At 42.0% G+C, this 15,601-nt stretch overlaps 1 protein-coding gene across 1 annotated transcript in view; it reads left to right on the top strand.

The window, feature by feature from the left end:
• LOC147702335 (cilia- and flagella-associated protein 337-like) overlaps window positions 1-15,601 on the top strand; it is a 1,229,420-nt gene that overhangs the window by 1,014,910 nt on the left and 198,909 nt on the right. The gene's annotated exons all lie outside the window — the stretch shown is intronic.

Genomic DNA, 15,601 nt, shown 5'->3' with positions numbered 1-15,601 from the left:
AAGCAATCTGCTTTGGGTTTTGAAAGTGAGAACAGATTTCACTGCTCTGTCTTTCAAAATGCAAACTAAGTTTGCTATGGGAGGGCGGGAGCCATGAGACTCCCGCCCTCTCAAAGCAAACAGCAGTGTCCCGGGGATAGGCACCCCGGGACACTGCAGGAACAGGCCCTGGGCGTGGCGGTCCCCAGGGCCCTCGAGGACACCAGGTGGAGGGCCACGCAGCCTGCCTCCCACAATACACAAATCCCCAGGGTTGGTGGTTCCCGGGGCTTGTGGGGGGTCGTTGAGGCCCCCACACTTCTAATTTTGTAGGGGGGCCTTGGACGCAAAAGTGGTGCAAGGGGGTTGTAAATCTGGTGCACAGTGTTTTGTTTTACTTTGCTTTCCTTCTTGTCTTGTAGAGGATCCAGGATAAATATAACAGATTCTGTACAGGCATTACCTTTCAACCCTACCCCCAAACGGCTTTCTGCCTGTTACCATAGTAACAGTTCATGGAACACTCACGTGAGCACAGACGTTAGAAGTTCACCACACTATGTTGATAATGGAAAAAGTTACTGTGCTGGAGTTTTAAAACTTTTCCATAGGAACCGTTAGTTGTAGCTATAGACTCTGGTAAAGATCTGGTAAAGAGTTAGCATCAGAATTATACTTCAAATTGTAAATATCATTTCTACTGGGGACTGCTACCCTCACAAAAAAAAGACGTATATACCATTTTTTTTTACTTTTATTAAAACAACAATAAATACCTGGAAACGTAACTTAAATATAACAATATAATAAATAACTAGAAACATAACTTTAACAAAATAATATAATAAACAAAATGTGATATGGACTCCAATAGAAGTACAGGAGGTAATCTGCAAAACAAAAAAGAAATTTAGTGTTTAAAATTAGATCGATGTGACTAAATGAGGTCAAACATTACAAGTCAAGTTAACACTAAATTATATTTCCTTATTTTTACGTGTGCAGTGTGCCTGATACTTTTCACTTGTCTTATAGGCCCGCGTTCAAGCGGTGTCTGTATGGAAGTGCCTACTGTGTCAGATTTACATTACAGATCAACAGGTCTTTAAAATGATTCAGAGATGAGACAGAATTAGGTGAGAGATCAAGTCATTATGCAGGACAATATTCTTTAGGGCTTATTTAGAAGAGTTTTGACGCCACTTTTGTGTTACTTTTCTCATGTTGAAAGTGACTCAAAAGTGGCGGAAGGGGCTTGTTAATAAGCTCTTTTATTTCTAATGCATTTAATCAGAGGTATTGTATATCTAGGCCGCTCTGCTTACCTTCTGTAAACACTGTGGCCAACAGAATTCACAACTTGTACTCAACTAAGGATGTACACGGCGGAGTGGACAGCAGTGTCAATAACTTTAAAAGAGAAAGAAACGATGTGAGAGAGAGTGATTAAGAGAAAGAGAGAAAAAACGCCATTGGAACCTGGGAGAGAGGAAGTTATAGATGGAGCAGTTAATACTGGAGAAAATACTTGCAGCTCACCATTTGCCTCCATTGTGTGTCCAAGCAAGTGCTGCTTCATAGTGCACACTCCAGCTTAGTAATCTGAAAGATAGTATATAGAGTTAGTAATAGCATAGTACATACAAATGCACACGTACATTTTTGGTTAATTTTTTTGTACACTCAGGATACTATATTACAACAAGCTCCACTGTAAGGAGGTGTCTGTGCTGAGTTTTTTCCCAAAGTACTATATCCCATGCATTCTCACTGCATAGCGGTGAGTTCTCAATATTGGGTATCTAGACTGTTGCACCCAATTGACTTGCAGAGTACGGAGATGAGTGTTTTTCTTGGGAAGTCAGAGGCAGATTTGGAAGCTCCTTGCGCCACTTTTCCCATGTTAAAAGTGACACAAAAGTGGTGCAAGGGGCTTGTACATCTGCCCTTCAAACTGTTGAAACTTATCTATTCTCACTGGCCGGAGGTAATTGTACCTTCCTACGCAGTGAAGCTGCTGCACACTTCCCACTTTCTCCTTTTACTGATGACTTGTTGTTGTTACAGAAACAAGCTTTTTTGCTCACCTTGTTCCATTGGCCTGATTCAAAGAGGGTGCACTAAGTGTCGAAGCAGCTTTCTCAGAAGTTGTTACGATGGCCACACATCATCGCAGAATCTTCGAATGTTGAGTTTTAGAGGTGTTGAGGGGGACACCAATTTGTGAAACACAACCTGTAAGATAAAAAGGAAGTGTGTAATTTTTTTATCAAAGGAGAGAGGAAGTGAGAGAGTGACTGCAAAGAATATTCGCAGCTCACCTTTCTGTCACTGGTGTGTTTTTCACCACGTGCCAGAACATAATCCACCCTGAAGCTCTACATCTAAAAGATAGTAAAAGAAAGATGTTATGATTGGTAATTGTTACTATCTTAATGTGGAGTTGAATAACATAGGCCTTTCACACACGTTCCCTCTCACATTTAAAATAACTATTTGTTTGGTTTATATTCTGGACATTTGTCCGATTATAAAAACGTTCCTGCTATTGGAAAAAAAATATACATGTAATTTGATACACTATATAGGACTGCGTTTGTCTAAATCATTGCGTCGCTTTTTTGTATGCAGTCTGCTGCAACCCATCGACTCCCTCAGATGCTCACCCAGGCCTCACTGCTCACCTTTTCATGGACAGGACACCTTCTACATCATGTAGTCCCGATCTGCCACTAAGATGTCTCACATATAGTGCTGAGTCTTGATATCGGTATGGCTAACGACATGCTCGTGCTCCCATCATCATCATCGCAGGTTCTTCACCGGCTCAGTCCTTCCGGTACCACTAACTCAGTGACCAAAGAGGCCACGCATGTAGTGGTGGGCCCACTGTTCGGTGGTTTGGGCCTACATGAGGCGTACGAACCGGTAAACAGACATAATATCGATTCCAAAATATCGTTTGGTCAAAATATCGAGTAAAAAATATAGACTAGCAAAAATATCGACCAGACATAATATAGACTACAAAAATATTGAGTAATATCGATAATAATAGCCAAAATATCGAATCAAAAATATAGACTAGACATAATATCGACTAGATAGAATATAAAAAAAAAATCGAAAATAAGGTAGTTTTTAATATTTTTAAATAATTGTGTAATATAAATCTGTAGCGGGTTGTGGGTTTATAGGGGAATAGGGTGGGAAGTAATTTAATTATAATTAATTAATTATGTAAATTATTAATAATTATTAATTAATTATTAATTAGTTAATAATTAAAGTATAATTGGTTAAAAATAATAATTGAGTAATAATTAATTTTTAGTACATTCTTTTCTGTAGCGGGTTGTGGGTTAATAGGGGAATAGGGTGGGAAGTAATTTAATAATAATTAATTAATTATGTAAAATAATAATACTTGTTAATTAATTATTAATTGGTCATCAATTAAAATATAATTGGTAATTAATTATAAATATTTAATTGATAAATAATTAATATTTAGTAAATTATTTTCAGTAGTGGGTTGTGAGTTTATAGGGGGATAGGGTGGGAAGTAATTTAATAATATTTAATTAAATATGGAAATTAATTAAAATTGTTAATTGTTAATTAATTAATAGTCATTTTAACCCCTACGCTATCCAACGCTTTCCCTACTGTAGCACCCACTGGAGTGGGAATAGTAATTTTACCCCCTACGCTATCCAACGCTTTCCCTACTGTAGCACCCACTGGAGTGGGAATAGTAATTTTTACCCCTACGCTATTCAACGCTTTCCCTACTGTTGCACCCACTGGAGTGGGAATAGTAATTTTTACCCCTACACTATCCAGCACTTTCCCTACTGTTGCACCCACTGGAGTGGGAATAGTAAATTTTACCCCTACGCTATCCAACGCTTTCCCTACTGTTGCACCCACTGGAGTGGGAATAGTAATTTTAACCCCTACGCTATCCAACGCTTTCCCTACTGTAGCACCCACTGGAGTGGGAATAGTAATTTTACCCCCTACGCTATCCAACGCTTTCCCTACTGTTGCACCCACTGGAGTGGGAATAGTAATTTTTACCCCTACGCTATCCAACGCTTTCCCTACTGTTGCACCCACTGGAGTGGGAATAGTAATTTTTACCCCTACGCTATCCAGCACTTTCCCTACTGTTGCACCCACTGGAGTGGGAATAGTAAATGTTACCCCTACGCTATCCAACGCTTTCCCTACTGTTTCACCCACTGGAGTGGGAATAGTAATTTTAACCCCTACGCTATCCAACGCTTTCCCTACTGTTTCACCCACTGGAGTGGGAATAGTAATTTTAACCCCTACGCTATCCAACGCTTTCCCTACTGTAGCACCCACTGGAGTGGGAATAGTAATTTTACCCCCTACGCTATCCAACGCTTTCCCTACTGTTGCACCCACTGGAGTGGGAATAGTAGTTTTAACCCCTACGCTATCCAACGCTTTAGCTATTGTAGAATTCACTACAGTTGTTACAATAAAATTTAACTATTTTGCTATGCTACGGTAAAATTATTATATATGTTTATTTAATAAAAAAATAATTATATAAATATATATGTATTATTTTTATATATTTTTTTAATTTACAATAAATATTTATTAATATAACATTAATTTATTAATTTTAAGTAAGTTTATAATAAATATATTTATTACTACATTAGTTTTAACTTAATTTAAAGACAAAAAAAACGATATTTTTACAGTCTATATTTTAGTAACTCGATATTTTAGAGTCGATATTTTTGTACTTACCTGTTTAAAGATAGCCAGTTGATATTTTGTCCATCGATATTTTGTCAACGATATTATGTCAACTCGATATTTTTGAGGTCGATATAATTTCAGTGATCCGTACGAACCACCAGGATGGGACATCACAGCGCTTGCGAAGGGAGCAACTCTAAAATGGCGTAGAGCACGTGCCTTTTTTATTGGTAGGGTCACGTGTGTAGTGACGCATGTGCTGGATGGGTGTGGTGTGGGTGTATACCAGCCATGAGGGAGTGTGTGTGTGCCGTTTTGACAACTAGACCTGGAACTAAGAAATCACTACAATGGAAATCTGGGAAATGTTGCGTTTTGTTTGTTCCTGGTAGCGTAAGTGGAGTGGGCTGGCCTGACGTATGCCAGTGCTGCGCGAGGCTCTGAACCATGATTCCGGAGCTATGGGCGTGGTCCCGTTTGGAGCTATATGAGAAATCAAGTGATTCTGGTGTCTGCTTTGTAGTGTTGACGTCACCCGTGTCTTAAAAGCAAATGTGTCATTATATCTGTGAACTTCCACAACTTGGCCAACATGGAAGGTACAGGGTATCACTGACTCTATATTCGTTTATAGTTGCACACATAAAAGATGGTGGACATGACGTATTTCTGCGATTATGAATGTTTATTGTACATTCAGTGGAGTGTTGTAGCTGTAGTTATACAGGGCTGTGAAAGGTTTAAGTTGCAGTTTTTGGCACATGAAGGGCAGATAATATATATACATATGTGGTCATTCAGGTAGAGTGAAGAACTTGATGCTGGAAATCAGTGTTTGAGTCTTGGAGTTGCGACCACATCCTGTTATAGTAGACATATGACGTAATCTACGCGTGCCTGAAAATGTACTGTAAATACTGTGCTTATGTAAATTGCTGATATACTTTTGGGTTGATTTTGCGCTATATAAATATGCTTAAAAAAAAAGAATAGCCCACACTGACTGTCACAGGTAAGGTGGTTGCATACGCTATTTATAGTACAATATAATGTGGTAGGACCCTGGGGCAGCAATTCTAGAAACATAATAAATACACAGACACAGCTAGATAGTTGAAGTGGGTTCGGGCACGTGTGCTCAACTCCATTTTATTACGTTGTTGTTGGTAACAAATAAAATAGTAATCATGATATCATACACAGATATTTAATCATAAACAATTTATGACTTCTGTTGTACAAATGTAGGGGCATTGTATGTGAAATAATACACAGAACATGCTATCGTAAAGGATTCATGAGTTGTGGTGCACTGCGGTAGGGGCGGTTTGTGTGCAGCCTGCGATGAAGTGTGGTCCAGGCAGACCGCACTGGTAAAAATGTGTTTTGACTATTGAATTTCGCCTTAACAAGGGCACGTGGCGATTATTTACGGTGTACTGAGTTAGTGGTATGTCTGGCATTTATGGTGTGCTCACCCTGCAATGAGGCGTCATCTGAGCGGGCTGTACTGAAATCATTCATTGTTGTATAGTGGACTATATGAACTTTGAGGGGGATAAAAATAGTAGCATCAATGGTTATCAATTGCTCTGCAAACTAGGTCTACTGAATGCTCTCCATAACAAATTAAACGATTGCACTTCACTCTGTGCATTCTAACTTTCTCAAATTGTGGATGTGTGTCTGGTGGCGATGTTGAAGGTGATACCCCAGAGGTACTTGGTATTGCCAGTGGTGGAGGTACATTTTGGCGCAATCTTCTACATTCTTTGTTATCATAGTTCACAGAATGCAACGATTGAAGTTGGTTGCGCATACTAGCAGTGCAATAACACTATTTTTTCTCTGCTTTAAATAAATCAAGGCTGAATTTAATGCTGTCTATAGTGTAGATGAAAAGGTAAATTCAAGTTGTGAACCCTACTGTGCACCGTGTACATAGAAGCTAGTAGTCAGTACAATTATAGCACAATGCTTTTTTCACTTTTTTTTAACAAAATCTGAATACATACAGTATAATTGACTCTGTATTAAATAAATCAAGGCTGAACTTCCTATTGTCTGTAGTGTATATGCAAAGGTGAATTCAAGTTGTAAACCCTGCTGTCCGCAGTGTACATCTTGGGGTGGAGTGCATCATCTGTAATTATGATTGAAGTGTAAGATGGAATGTGTATGCTGCGTGCATTTTATTATTGAACTAAATTTATAAGTGATATAAAATAAGTTTTTCTAGGAAGCATAATAAAGGGATATTGTGTAGGGTTTGATAGGTGTTATACTTACTTTGCTTTACAGTGAGTTAGTGGTATGTAAAACAAGAAGGTTCTGTGAAGCCTGCGATGATGCGTGGTCCAAGCAGGCATCATTGATAGTAATGCTTTTGTGTTGTGAAATGTGCCTTAGTAAGGCCACGTGATAAACATTTTTGGTGCACTGAGTTACTAGTACCTTTGGTGCTTAGCGTGTACATATCCTGCGATGATGCGGGGTCTGGGGGGGGGGAGGAGGGAAAGTAATTGAAGTAATGAGTTTTGTTGATTGGATTCCGCATGAATTCCACTTGAAAGTGATAGTATGTCTCATTGCTGATATAAAACTGACAACTGTTGTTTGTAGTGCTTATGCGGCACTGGTATGAAGCTGTAAACTCTTTTGATCGCAGTGTACGTTTGAAAACAGAACTCACTGTTTTTTGTGGCATCCTTTTACAAAATAGTCTTTGCCTTACATAAATCAAGGATTTCTTGAATGCTGTCCGTAGTGTAGATGAAAAGCTGAATTCAAGTTTTGAACCCTGATGTCCGCAGAGTACATTTATGGCAGTAGTCCACAGAAACATCGACGAATGCTTTTTTATCACATACTTCAACAAAATCTGACGACACAGTAGAATTATCTCTGCCTTATATACATTGAGAATGAATTCAATGTTGTCTGAAGTGCTTAACCACTTCTGGTATCAAGTTGTGAACCCTGCTGTCCGCAGTGTACATTTGAAGGCAGTACTTAGTACAGACATTGAGGAATGTTTTTTGTGGCATTCATTAACAAAATTGTATCTGCCGTACATGAATCAAGGATATCTTGAATGCTGTCCGTAGTGTAGATGGAAAGCTGAATTCAAGTTGTGAACCCTGTTGTACGCAGTGTAGATTTAAGGCAGTAGTCGACACAAAGATCGATGTATGCTATTTTGTCACAGTTTACAGAATCTGAGGACACAGTACAATTGTCTCTGCCTTCAATAAAACAAGGCTGGATTCAATGCTGTCCGTAGTGTTGATGCAAAGCTGAATTCAAGTTGTGAACCCTGCTGTCCGCAGTGTTGATTGAAGACTGTAGTGAGCAGTTATAGATGAATGCCTTTTGTCACATTCTTTTAAAAAATCAGAAGACATAGAATCCATTTCTCTCTACCTTAAATAAAGCAAGTCTGGATTCAACGCTGTCCGTAGTGAAGATGCAAATCTGAATTCAAGTTGTGAACCCTGCTGTCTGCAATGGAGATCGAAAGCAGAAGTCGATACAGACATAAGTCTGCGGTGCTGTGGCACTGAGTTCGCAATGGGCCTGTATTGAAAAAGCACACGGTCATGGCGGCAGCCTTGCTGCAGGGTGTGGACCTTCGCTGTGGCAGGATTACTTCTCTTTACAAAAGTGAACCACGCCCAAGGCAACGCCTAATTATTTATAGTCTTACATTGACGTTGTGTACATTGGAGTAGCACACTTCGCTTCTGTTTCAAAGGGGGGAGGGGTGAACACAGCTACATGAGCAAAATATTCCCCAGTGTCTGAGATAATATGGTTGCGTCCACTATTTAGTACACTACACGTTTCAATGGTATATGTACACACTAAAAGGTTTTTGATTTCTATAGTGAATTGTGTATAGTATTTCACCGGTAGTCTTAGTGTTGTGTACATTATTGTTGATGTTCGAGGTGTTTCCCTTATACATACTTGGTTGCCACATCTCTGTAGATTAAGGTAGTGTACTGTTGAGGAGATATCTTATTTTAGAAAGGTCCTTAGTACTGTTTTTCGCTGCCTCTGAGGGAGTAGGGAAAGGGGTCCGTGGGAATGGTTGTGGTGAACGTAGCACTGGGTATTGTGATTTTGTTGGGTGTGCGAAGTATAATTAGAAACTCTATCACATATTGCTCTTTAAACATGGGTGTGAGTTGAATGTAGTTCACGCGGTACATATTCAACATTCTTACAGTACTTAAATGTTGATGTTAATTTGTTAGTGGTAAGTGGAACTATTGCCTGATTTTTTAGGTAGCATTGCAGATTTGGTTAGTTGTTGAAAATATGGGGAAGTGGTCAACATTATAAGTAGGAATTTTCATTTAAAAAACCTTCGAAATTCATTGAAAAAACCATAGGTTTCAAGCAGGTTATAGTGAGGAATTAGCTTTTAAAAAAACCTTAGAAATTCACTGAAAAAAACCATAGGTTTTAGGGGTGTTATAGTTAGCTGGACATTTCACTCATACAAAACCATTGAAATTCCTCCGTTATAGTTAGTTGTACTAACTGTAACTCTCGCACCCGCAATCCACTGGTGATGATGTCACATAATACATCATTCACGACATGGTCAGTGACATCACTGATGGCATCACTGATGACATCTCAAATGACATCACTGATGACATCATTGATTACATCATCCATGTGACAATCTGATACATCTTATCATACACTAGTGTAACCTTTCAACACTCATTATAAAATATGGAGTACCATATTTGAAACCATTGACACACAAATACAAGTTTCTAAAAACCCACTCAGTGATTCAGTGAATTTCTGAGGTTTTTTAAATGCTAATTCCTAACTATAACTTGTCTGAAACCTATGGTTTTTTCAGTAAATTTCAAAGGTTTTTTAAATACTAGTTCCTAACTATAACATGTCTGAAACCTATGGGATTTTTCAGTGAATTTCGAAAGTTTTGTAAATGACAATTTTTAAATGCATTTATTCTTCTATTTATTTTTCTGATACTGATTTACTACATTTTTTAAAACTATTTATTTTTAGATATTTTATTTTTAAAATTACATTACATTGTGTCGCCCCCCTTCTATTTACTTTTTGGGGGCCCTGGGGACCCCATTCCCCAGGGCCTCACCCGCAAATCTAAATGTATTCATTTTTTTTCATAGGAAGGGGATTCCTATGGAAGGAAATACAAGTTACTTGTAAGTATGTTTAGAATTACTTTTCTGGGTCAGTGCTGGGCTAAAAGATGCAGCACTGGGTTCTCTCCTGATAACAGGTGAGTAAATTGGAATTCCTTGTTCAGATGTTTTTAGGTGAATATTTTAAAGGTCCAAAACTCCATACTTAGAAGAATTTCTAAGTGAAACCAGTCAATGTTAGCCTATGGAAGGAAATTCACTTACCAAGTAAACAGTGTTATTGTTACCTTTTCTTACTCAGTGGTGTATCCTGAATCCAGCACTGCTGCATCTCGTCTAAACAGCTGAATAAATTCTAATTATGAAAGACGCACAGAAGCCCACGTTTCTTTTTTTCTTAATATCGCTAGAATGCGTGGATCATACGTGCACCCCGCAATCTTTCCTCAAAAAATAATAATTGGGGGACCATGGGGGTCCTGGTGGGACCCCCTGAAGAGACCTAGAGGGTCATGGTGTGTCTACCCTCCCTCTTTTCATGTTTTAAACACATATTTCACAGACTTCTTCAGCCTTCCTTCTACCAAAAAACGGTGATGGATCAAGCCCAGATCTTTGGACTGGGTAAGAGTGGTCTGTTTAATTCAGACACTCTGTTCATCACCACCCCCTTTTCTGAATCATTTTTGTCCCCCATAAGCGTGGAAGGGTATACTCAGATGTGAGTCCCTTGCTCATTGCACCATCAGAATTCAAGCAAGCCGGGCCGAAGACGGCTGAAATGCCAGAAACCGGTCCCCGGAAGCTTGTTTCCTTCCCAGTATAAGAATTGGCTTGGTAGTTTGGTCTGCCCTGTTCCCATGATGCACTGGGCCAGGGTCAGACTAATTTGCATGTAGCCAGGTTCTCAGCTGGGATGGTGCAGTGAGCAAAAAAACGGTGATGGATCAAGCCCTGATCTTTGGACTGGGTAAGAGTGGTCTGCTTAATTCAGACACTCTGTTCATCACCACCCCCTTTTCTGAATCATTTTTGTCCACCATAAGCGTGGAAGGGTATACTCAGATGTGAGTCCCTTGCTCATTGCACCATCAGAATTCAAGCAAGCCGGGCCGAAGACGGCTGAAACCAGAAACCGGTCCCCGGAAGCTTGTTTCCTTCCCAGTATAAGAATTGGCTTGGTAGTTTGGTCTGCCCTGTTCCCATGATGCACTGGGCCAGGGTCAGACTAATTTGCATGTAGCCAGGTTCTGAGCTGGGATGGTGCAGTGAGCTAAAAAATGGTGATGGATCAAGCCCTGATCTTTGGACTGGGTAAGAGTGGTCTGCTTAATTCAGACACTATGTTCATCACCACCCCCTTTTCTGAATCATTTTTGTCCACCATAAGCGTGGAAGGGTATACTCAGATGTGAGTCCCTTGCTCATTGCACCATCAGAATTCAAGCAAGCAGGGCCGAAGACGGTTGAAATGCCAGAAACCGGTCCCCGGAAGCTTGCTTCCTTCCCAGTATAAGAATTGGCTTGGTAGTTTGGTCTGCCCTGTTCCCATGATGCACTGGGCCAGGGTCAGACTAATTTGCATGTAGCCAGGTTCTGAGCTGGGATGGTGCAGTGAGCTAAAAAATGGTGATGGATCAAGCCCTGATCTTTGGACTGGGTAAGAGTGGTCTGCTTAATTCAGACACTCTGTTCATCACCACCCCCTTTTCTGAATCATTCCTTCTACCTGGGCATAAAATGACTGCCAACAGTTTCTAGTTTTGAATGTTGACAACCACTTGACAGCCAATTAGCATTTAGTACTTGATCGAAAGGGTGCGCTTATGGTACGATGACAATGCGCGCAGGATCCATATTCATTTTTTTATGGGAAGAGACCCGCGTAGCCCCCCTCCCGTGGCCAATTCCGGGCGCCGGGAACCCCATCCCCCGGGGCATGGGCAATTATTTTTTTTGTTTTTTATGGAGGAGGGCTGCATAGCCCCCTCCTGAGGCCTCTTCAAGGCCCCGGAGACCCCATTCCCTACGGCCGGCCATTTTTTAATGTATTGTTGTTAATGGAGGGGGGCCACGTGGCCCTCCTCCCGAGCCACTTGTAGTCCCGGGGAGCCCATCCCCCAGGCCTGTCCCTCACTGTTGGGGACTGTGGGGGGGTCTCCAATCCCATGTGTGTTAATGTTGTGCATGTGCACAATCCGTCCCACCATCTGGCAGTGTACCCCTAATGTATTTTATTTTATTTGCGCATGCTCAATTACAACATGCCCAATCACAGCTCTCACACCCAGTGATATCATGCTCAACCAATCATTGTTCTGCAAAGCATTTATAACCTTCCAACTTTCTCGAACTTTTCCTATTCCGCAGTCACAGCCATTGATAGTGTTCGTATCCACTTCTTCATAGGTGAGCACTTTTTTAAAGGATAATTACATTCATTAATCTGAACAATCTTTAAGTACCATGTAAATGCGAATTTTTGTTCGATTTGGCAATGTTGTTTTTAAGCACTCTTTCCTGATTTTTTATATCGTTAAAGTTGACAATTAACTTAATCCTGCCACGTTTCTTTAATTTGCCAAGCGCCACGTGGCCGCTCCCTGTGCTACGTGCTGTTTAAGTTAATGCGATGTCGTTTTTCTCGTGTAAGTAGTGCGTCACATGCCCCATGCATTGCAAAAGTAATGTTTTCGGCAATAGTATATTTTAGCACGGTTTCCAGTTCTTATATGTCGAATAACTTTCCTTGGTAGCCGTTGTTTCTGGGCAAATCAGTTAATCCTGCCGCCTTTCATTATTTAAGTAGTGCGCCATGTGCTCCTTCCTCCCCATGCAGTGCAAATGTAATCGATTGGCCAATGTTGTATTCTATCACGCTCTCCATGTTTTTTAATAATGCTAAACTTGATTTGCTATCCTTTGTTCTTTGCAAATCACTTCATGCTGCTGCGTTTCTTTAATTTGGCAAGCACCACGTGGCCCTTCCCGCATCAGTGTGCTACGTGCTGTTCAAGTTAATGCAATGTAGATTTTCTCGTGTAAGTAGTGCGTCACGTGCCCCATGCATTGAAAAAGTAATGTTTTCGGCAATAGTGTATTTTAGCACGGTTTCCAGCTCTTATATGTCGAATACCTTTCCTTGGTAGCCGTTGTTTCTGGGTAAATCAGTTAATCCTTCTGCCTTTCATTATTTAACTAGTGCACTACGTGCTCCTTCCTCCCCATGCAGTGCTCATGTAATCCTTTGACCAATGTTGTATTTTATCACACTCTCCATGTTTTTTAATAATGTTAAACTAGATTTGCTATCCTTTGTTCAGTGCAAATCACTTAATCCTGCTGTGTTTCTTTAATTTGCCAAGCGCCACATGGCCGCTTCCGCAGCAGTGTGCTATGTGCTATTCAAGATAATGTGATGTAGATTTTCTCGTGTAAGTGGTGCGTCATGTGCCCCATGCATTGCAAAAGTAATGTTTTCGGCAATAGTGTATTTTAGCACGGTTTCCAACTCTTATACATCGAATAACTTGCCTTGGTAGCCGATGTTTCTGGGCAAATCACTTAATCCTGCTGTCTTTCATTTTTTAAGTAGTGCGACATGTGTTGCTTCCTCCCCATGCAGTGCACATGTAATCGATTGGTCAATGTTGTATTTTAGCACGCTCTCCATGTTTTTTTTTTTTTTTTTTAAACTTTATTTTGCAGTAAGGTAAAAAAGAAAAAAAAAAAAAAAAAAAAAAAAAACAGGCGACATACCGCCACGAAACCCCACACAGGGGGCGCAAAGAAGGGGGAGGGACTCATCTGGAGGGGAGGGGCGATAAGGCTCCATAGTCCATCCATAATAGGAATTCCAGTCCAACATAGGTAGTGGTAGAGCGAGGCAGCGCTCAAAGTCCGCTCGCGGCATTGTAGCCCTCCCCAAGCATAGTTAGTCGCAACGAGAGAAAAAGGGGAAGGGAGAACAGAAGACGAACACCCCAACTATCCCCCACCCATAACCCTCCCCAACATCACCCTCCCCCCAGTGGCGGCGACCAGTATACATAGCACTCAACTCAGGCATTCTGGAAATCAAACCTGGAAAAGATGGAGAGATCGCAGTGTTGGCGGGCACACAGCTGAGGGCAAACCTCGGGATAGGAATCTCACAAGTGGGCCCCAATTATACATGAAGTTCTTAAAGCGCCCCAGGAAGATGTCAGAGAGGCGTTCCATGCTTAACAGACGCCACAGTCGGGCATGCCACAGGGAGATAGCCGGGGCAGATGAGGATTTCCACGCTGCCGCTAGGGTCTTTTTGGCCGCCCCCAAGCATAACCACATCATTCGCTTATCCGCCCTGGTCTGGTGTTCAAGCAGCGGGTCTCTAAGTCCCAGTAGGACAAAGTCCATGGAGTTCGGTATCGGGTAGCCCAAGACGTCTCTAATGTGGGATAGAATCTCAGCCCAGTACGGCTGGATGGTAGGGCAGTCCCACCAAATATGTTTAAAGTCACCTAACAACCCACAACCCCGCCAACACCTATCTGAAGTAGCTGGGAATATGCGGTGCAACTTGGAGGGATATAAGTACCAGTCAAAGATGACTTTCATATGCGCTTCCCTGAGGTCAGCAGAGTGATTGTGTGCTGTCACGTCTCTCCATAGGGCCCGCCATTCGGTAGCAGAGATATCCCTCCCCAGCGCGGATTCCCAATGATCTTGGTATCGTGGGCGCGGTGACACGGTAGAGTCTAGTAACAGCTTGTACAGGAAAGAGACTGCACCTCTCATGGTAGTAGTGTGAAGAAGGAAGGACTCAAATTTTGACAAGGGTCTGGTAGCCGCGTCCACCACTGCAGGCGATGTAGCCCAATGCAGGAGTTGGAGATGCCTGAAGCGCTCCGTCGGGAGGACCCCATAGTCCCTCATACAGTTGTGAAAAGTGAGGGGCTCGGCGCCATGGAACAGGTGGGTGAGCGCTCTACAGCCACCCTCCCTCCATCCGTCAAACGGTCCCTCCTCCAGAGCCGGTGGAAAGGCTGGATTGAAATGAATTGGTGTGAAAGGGGACGGGAATGTGGTCCAGCGGTCATCACCGCTCACCGTGTCCCACACCTTCAACACCGTGCTCGTGGGGGTGCTAATGTAGGCGTTCCTGGGGCGGTCCGCCTTAGGTTTCCAGGCTAAATCCCAAACGGAGCGGCCCGCCACACTACGGTCCATGTGGAGCCAGTGCTTCTCCGACTGTTGCTGGGACCACTCCACCATGACCCTCAGTTGGGCAGCTTTGTAATATAAGTGCATGTCCGGAAAGCCCACCCCCCCCTCCGAGCACGGGCGCCTCAGGACGTGGAATGGGAGCCTTGCTCGGCCACCCTGCCAGACATACCGGAGCATCATGGTCTTCAATTGGCGGAAGTAGTCCAGCCCTATCGGAATAGGTAACGCCTGGAATAGATACAACAGTTTGGGAAGGAGCACCATTTTAAGGGCGTGCACCCTGCCTAGCCACGAGATGTATTTAGGCTTCCAGCGTTCCAGCTCAGCCCTCACGGAGGATAGCATCGGGGGGAAATTAGCGCGGAACAAGGCATTCACGGTAGAGGTCAGGCGCACGCCCAAGTAGAGTAAGGACTCCGAGGCCCAGGCAAGTGGAGTAAGCAGTCCGGCCGCTTGCACCTCCCCCGCCGAGAGAGTCAGGTTGAGGATGTAGGATTTATCGAAGTTTA

Source organism: Lissotriton vulgaris, chromosome 7 (genome assembly GCF_964263255.1).
Source record: "Lissotriton vulgaris chromosome 7, aLisVul1.2, whole genome shotgun sequence".
NCBI lineage: Eukaryota > Metazoa > Chordata > Amphibia > Caudata > Salamandridae > Lissotriton > Lissotriton vulgaris.
This window is presented reverse-complemented; position numbering and strand designations above follow the sequence as displayed.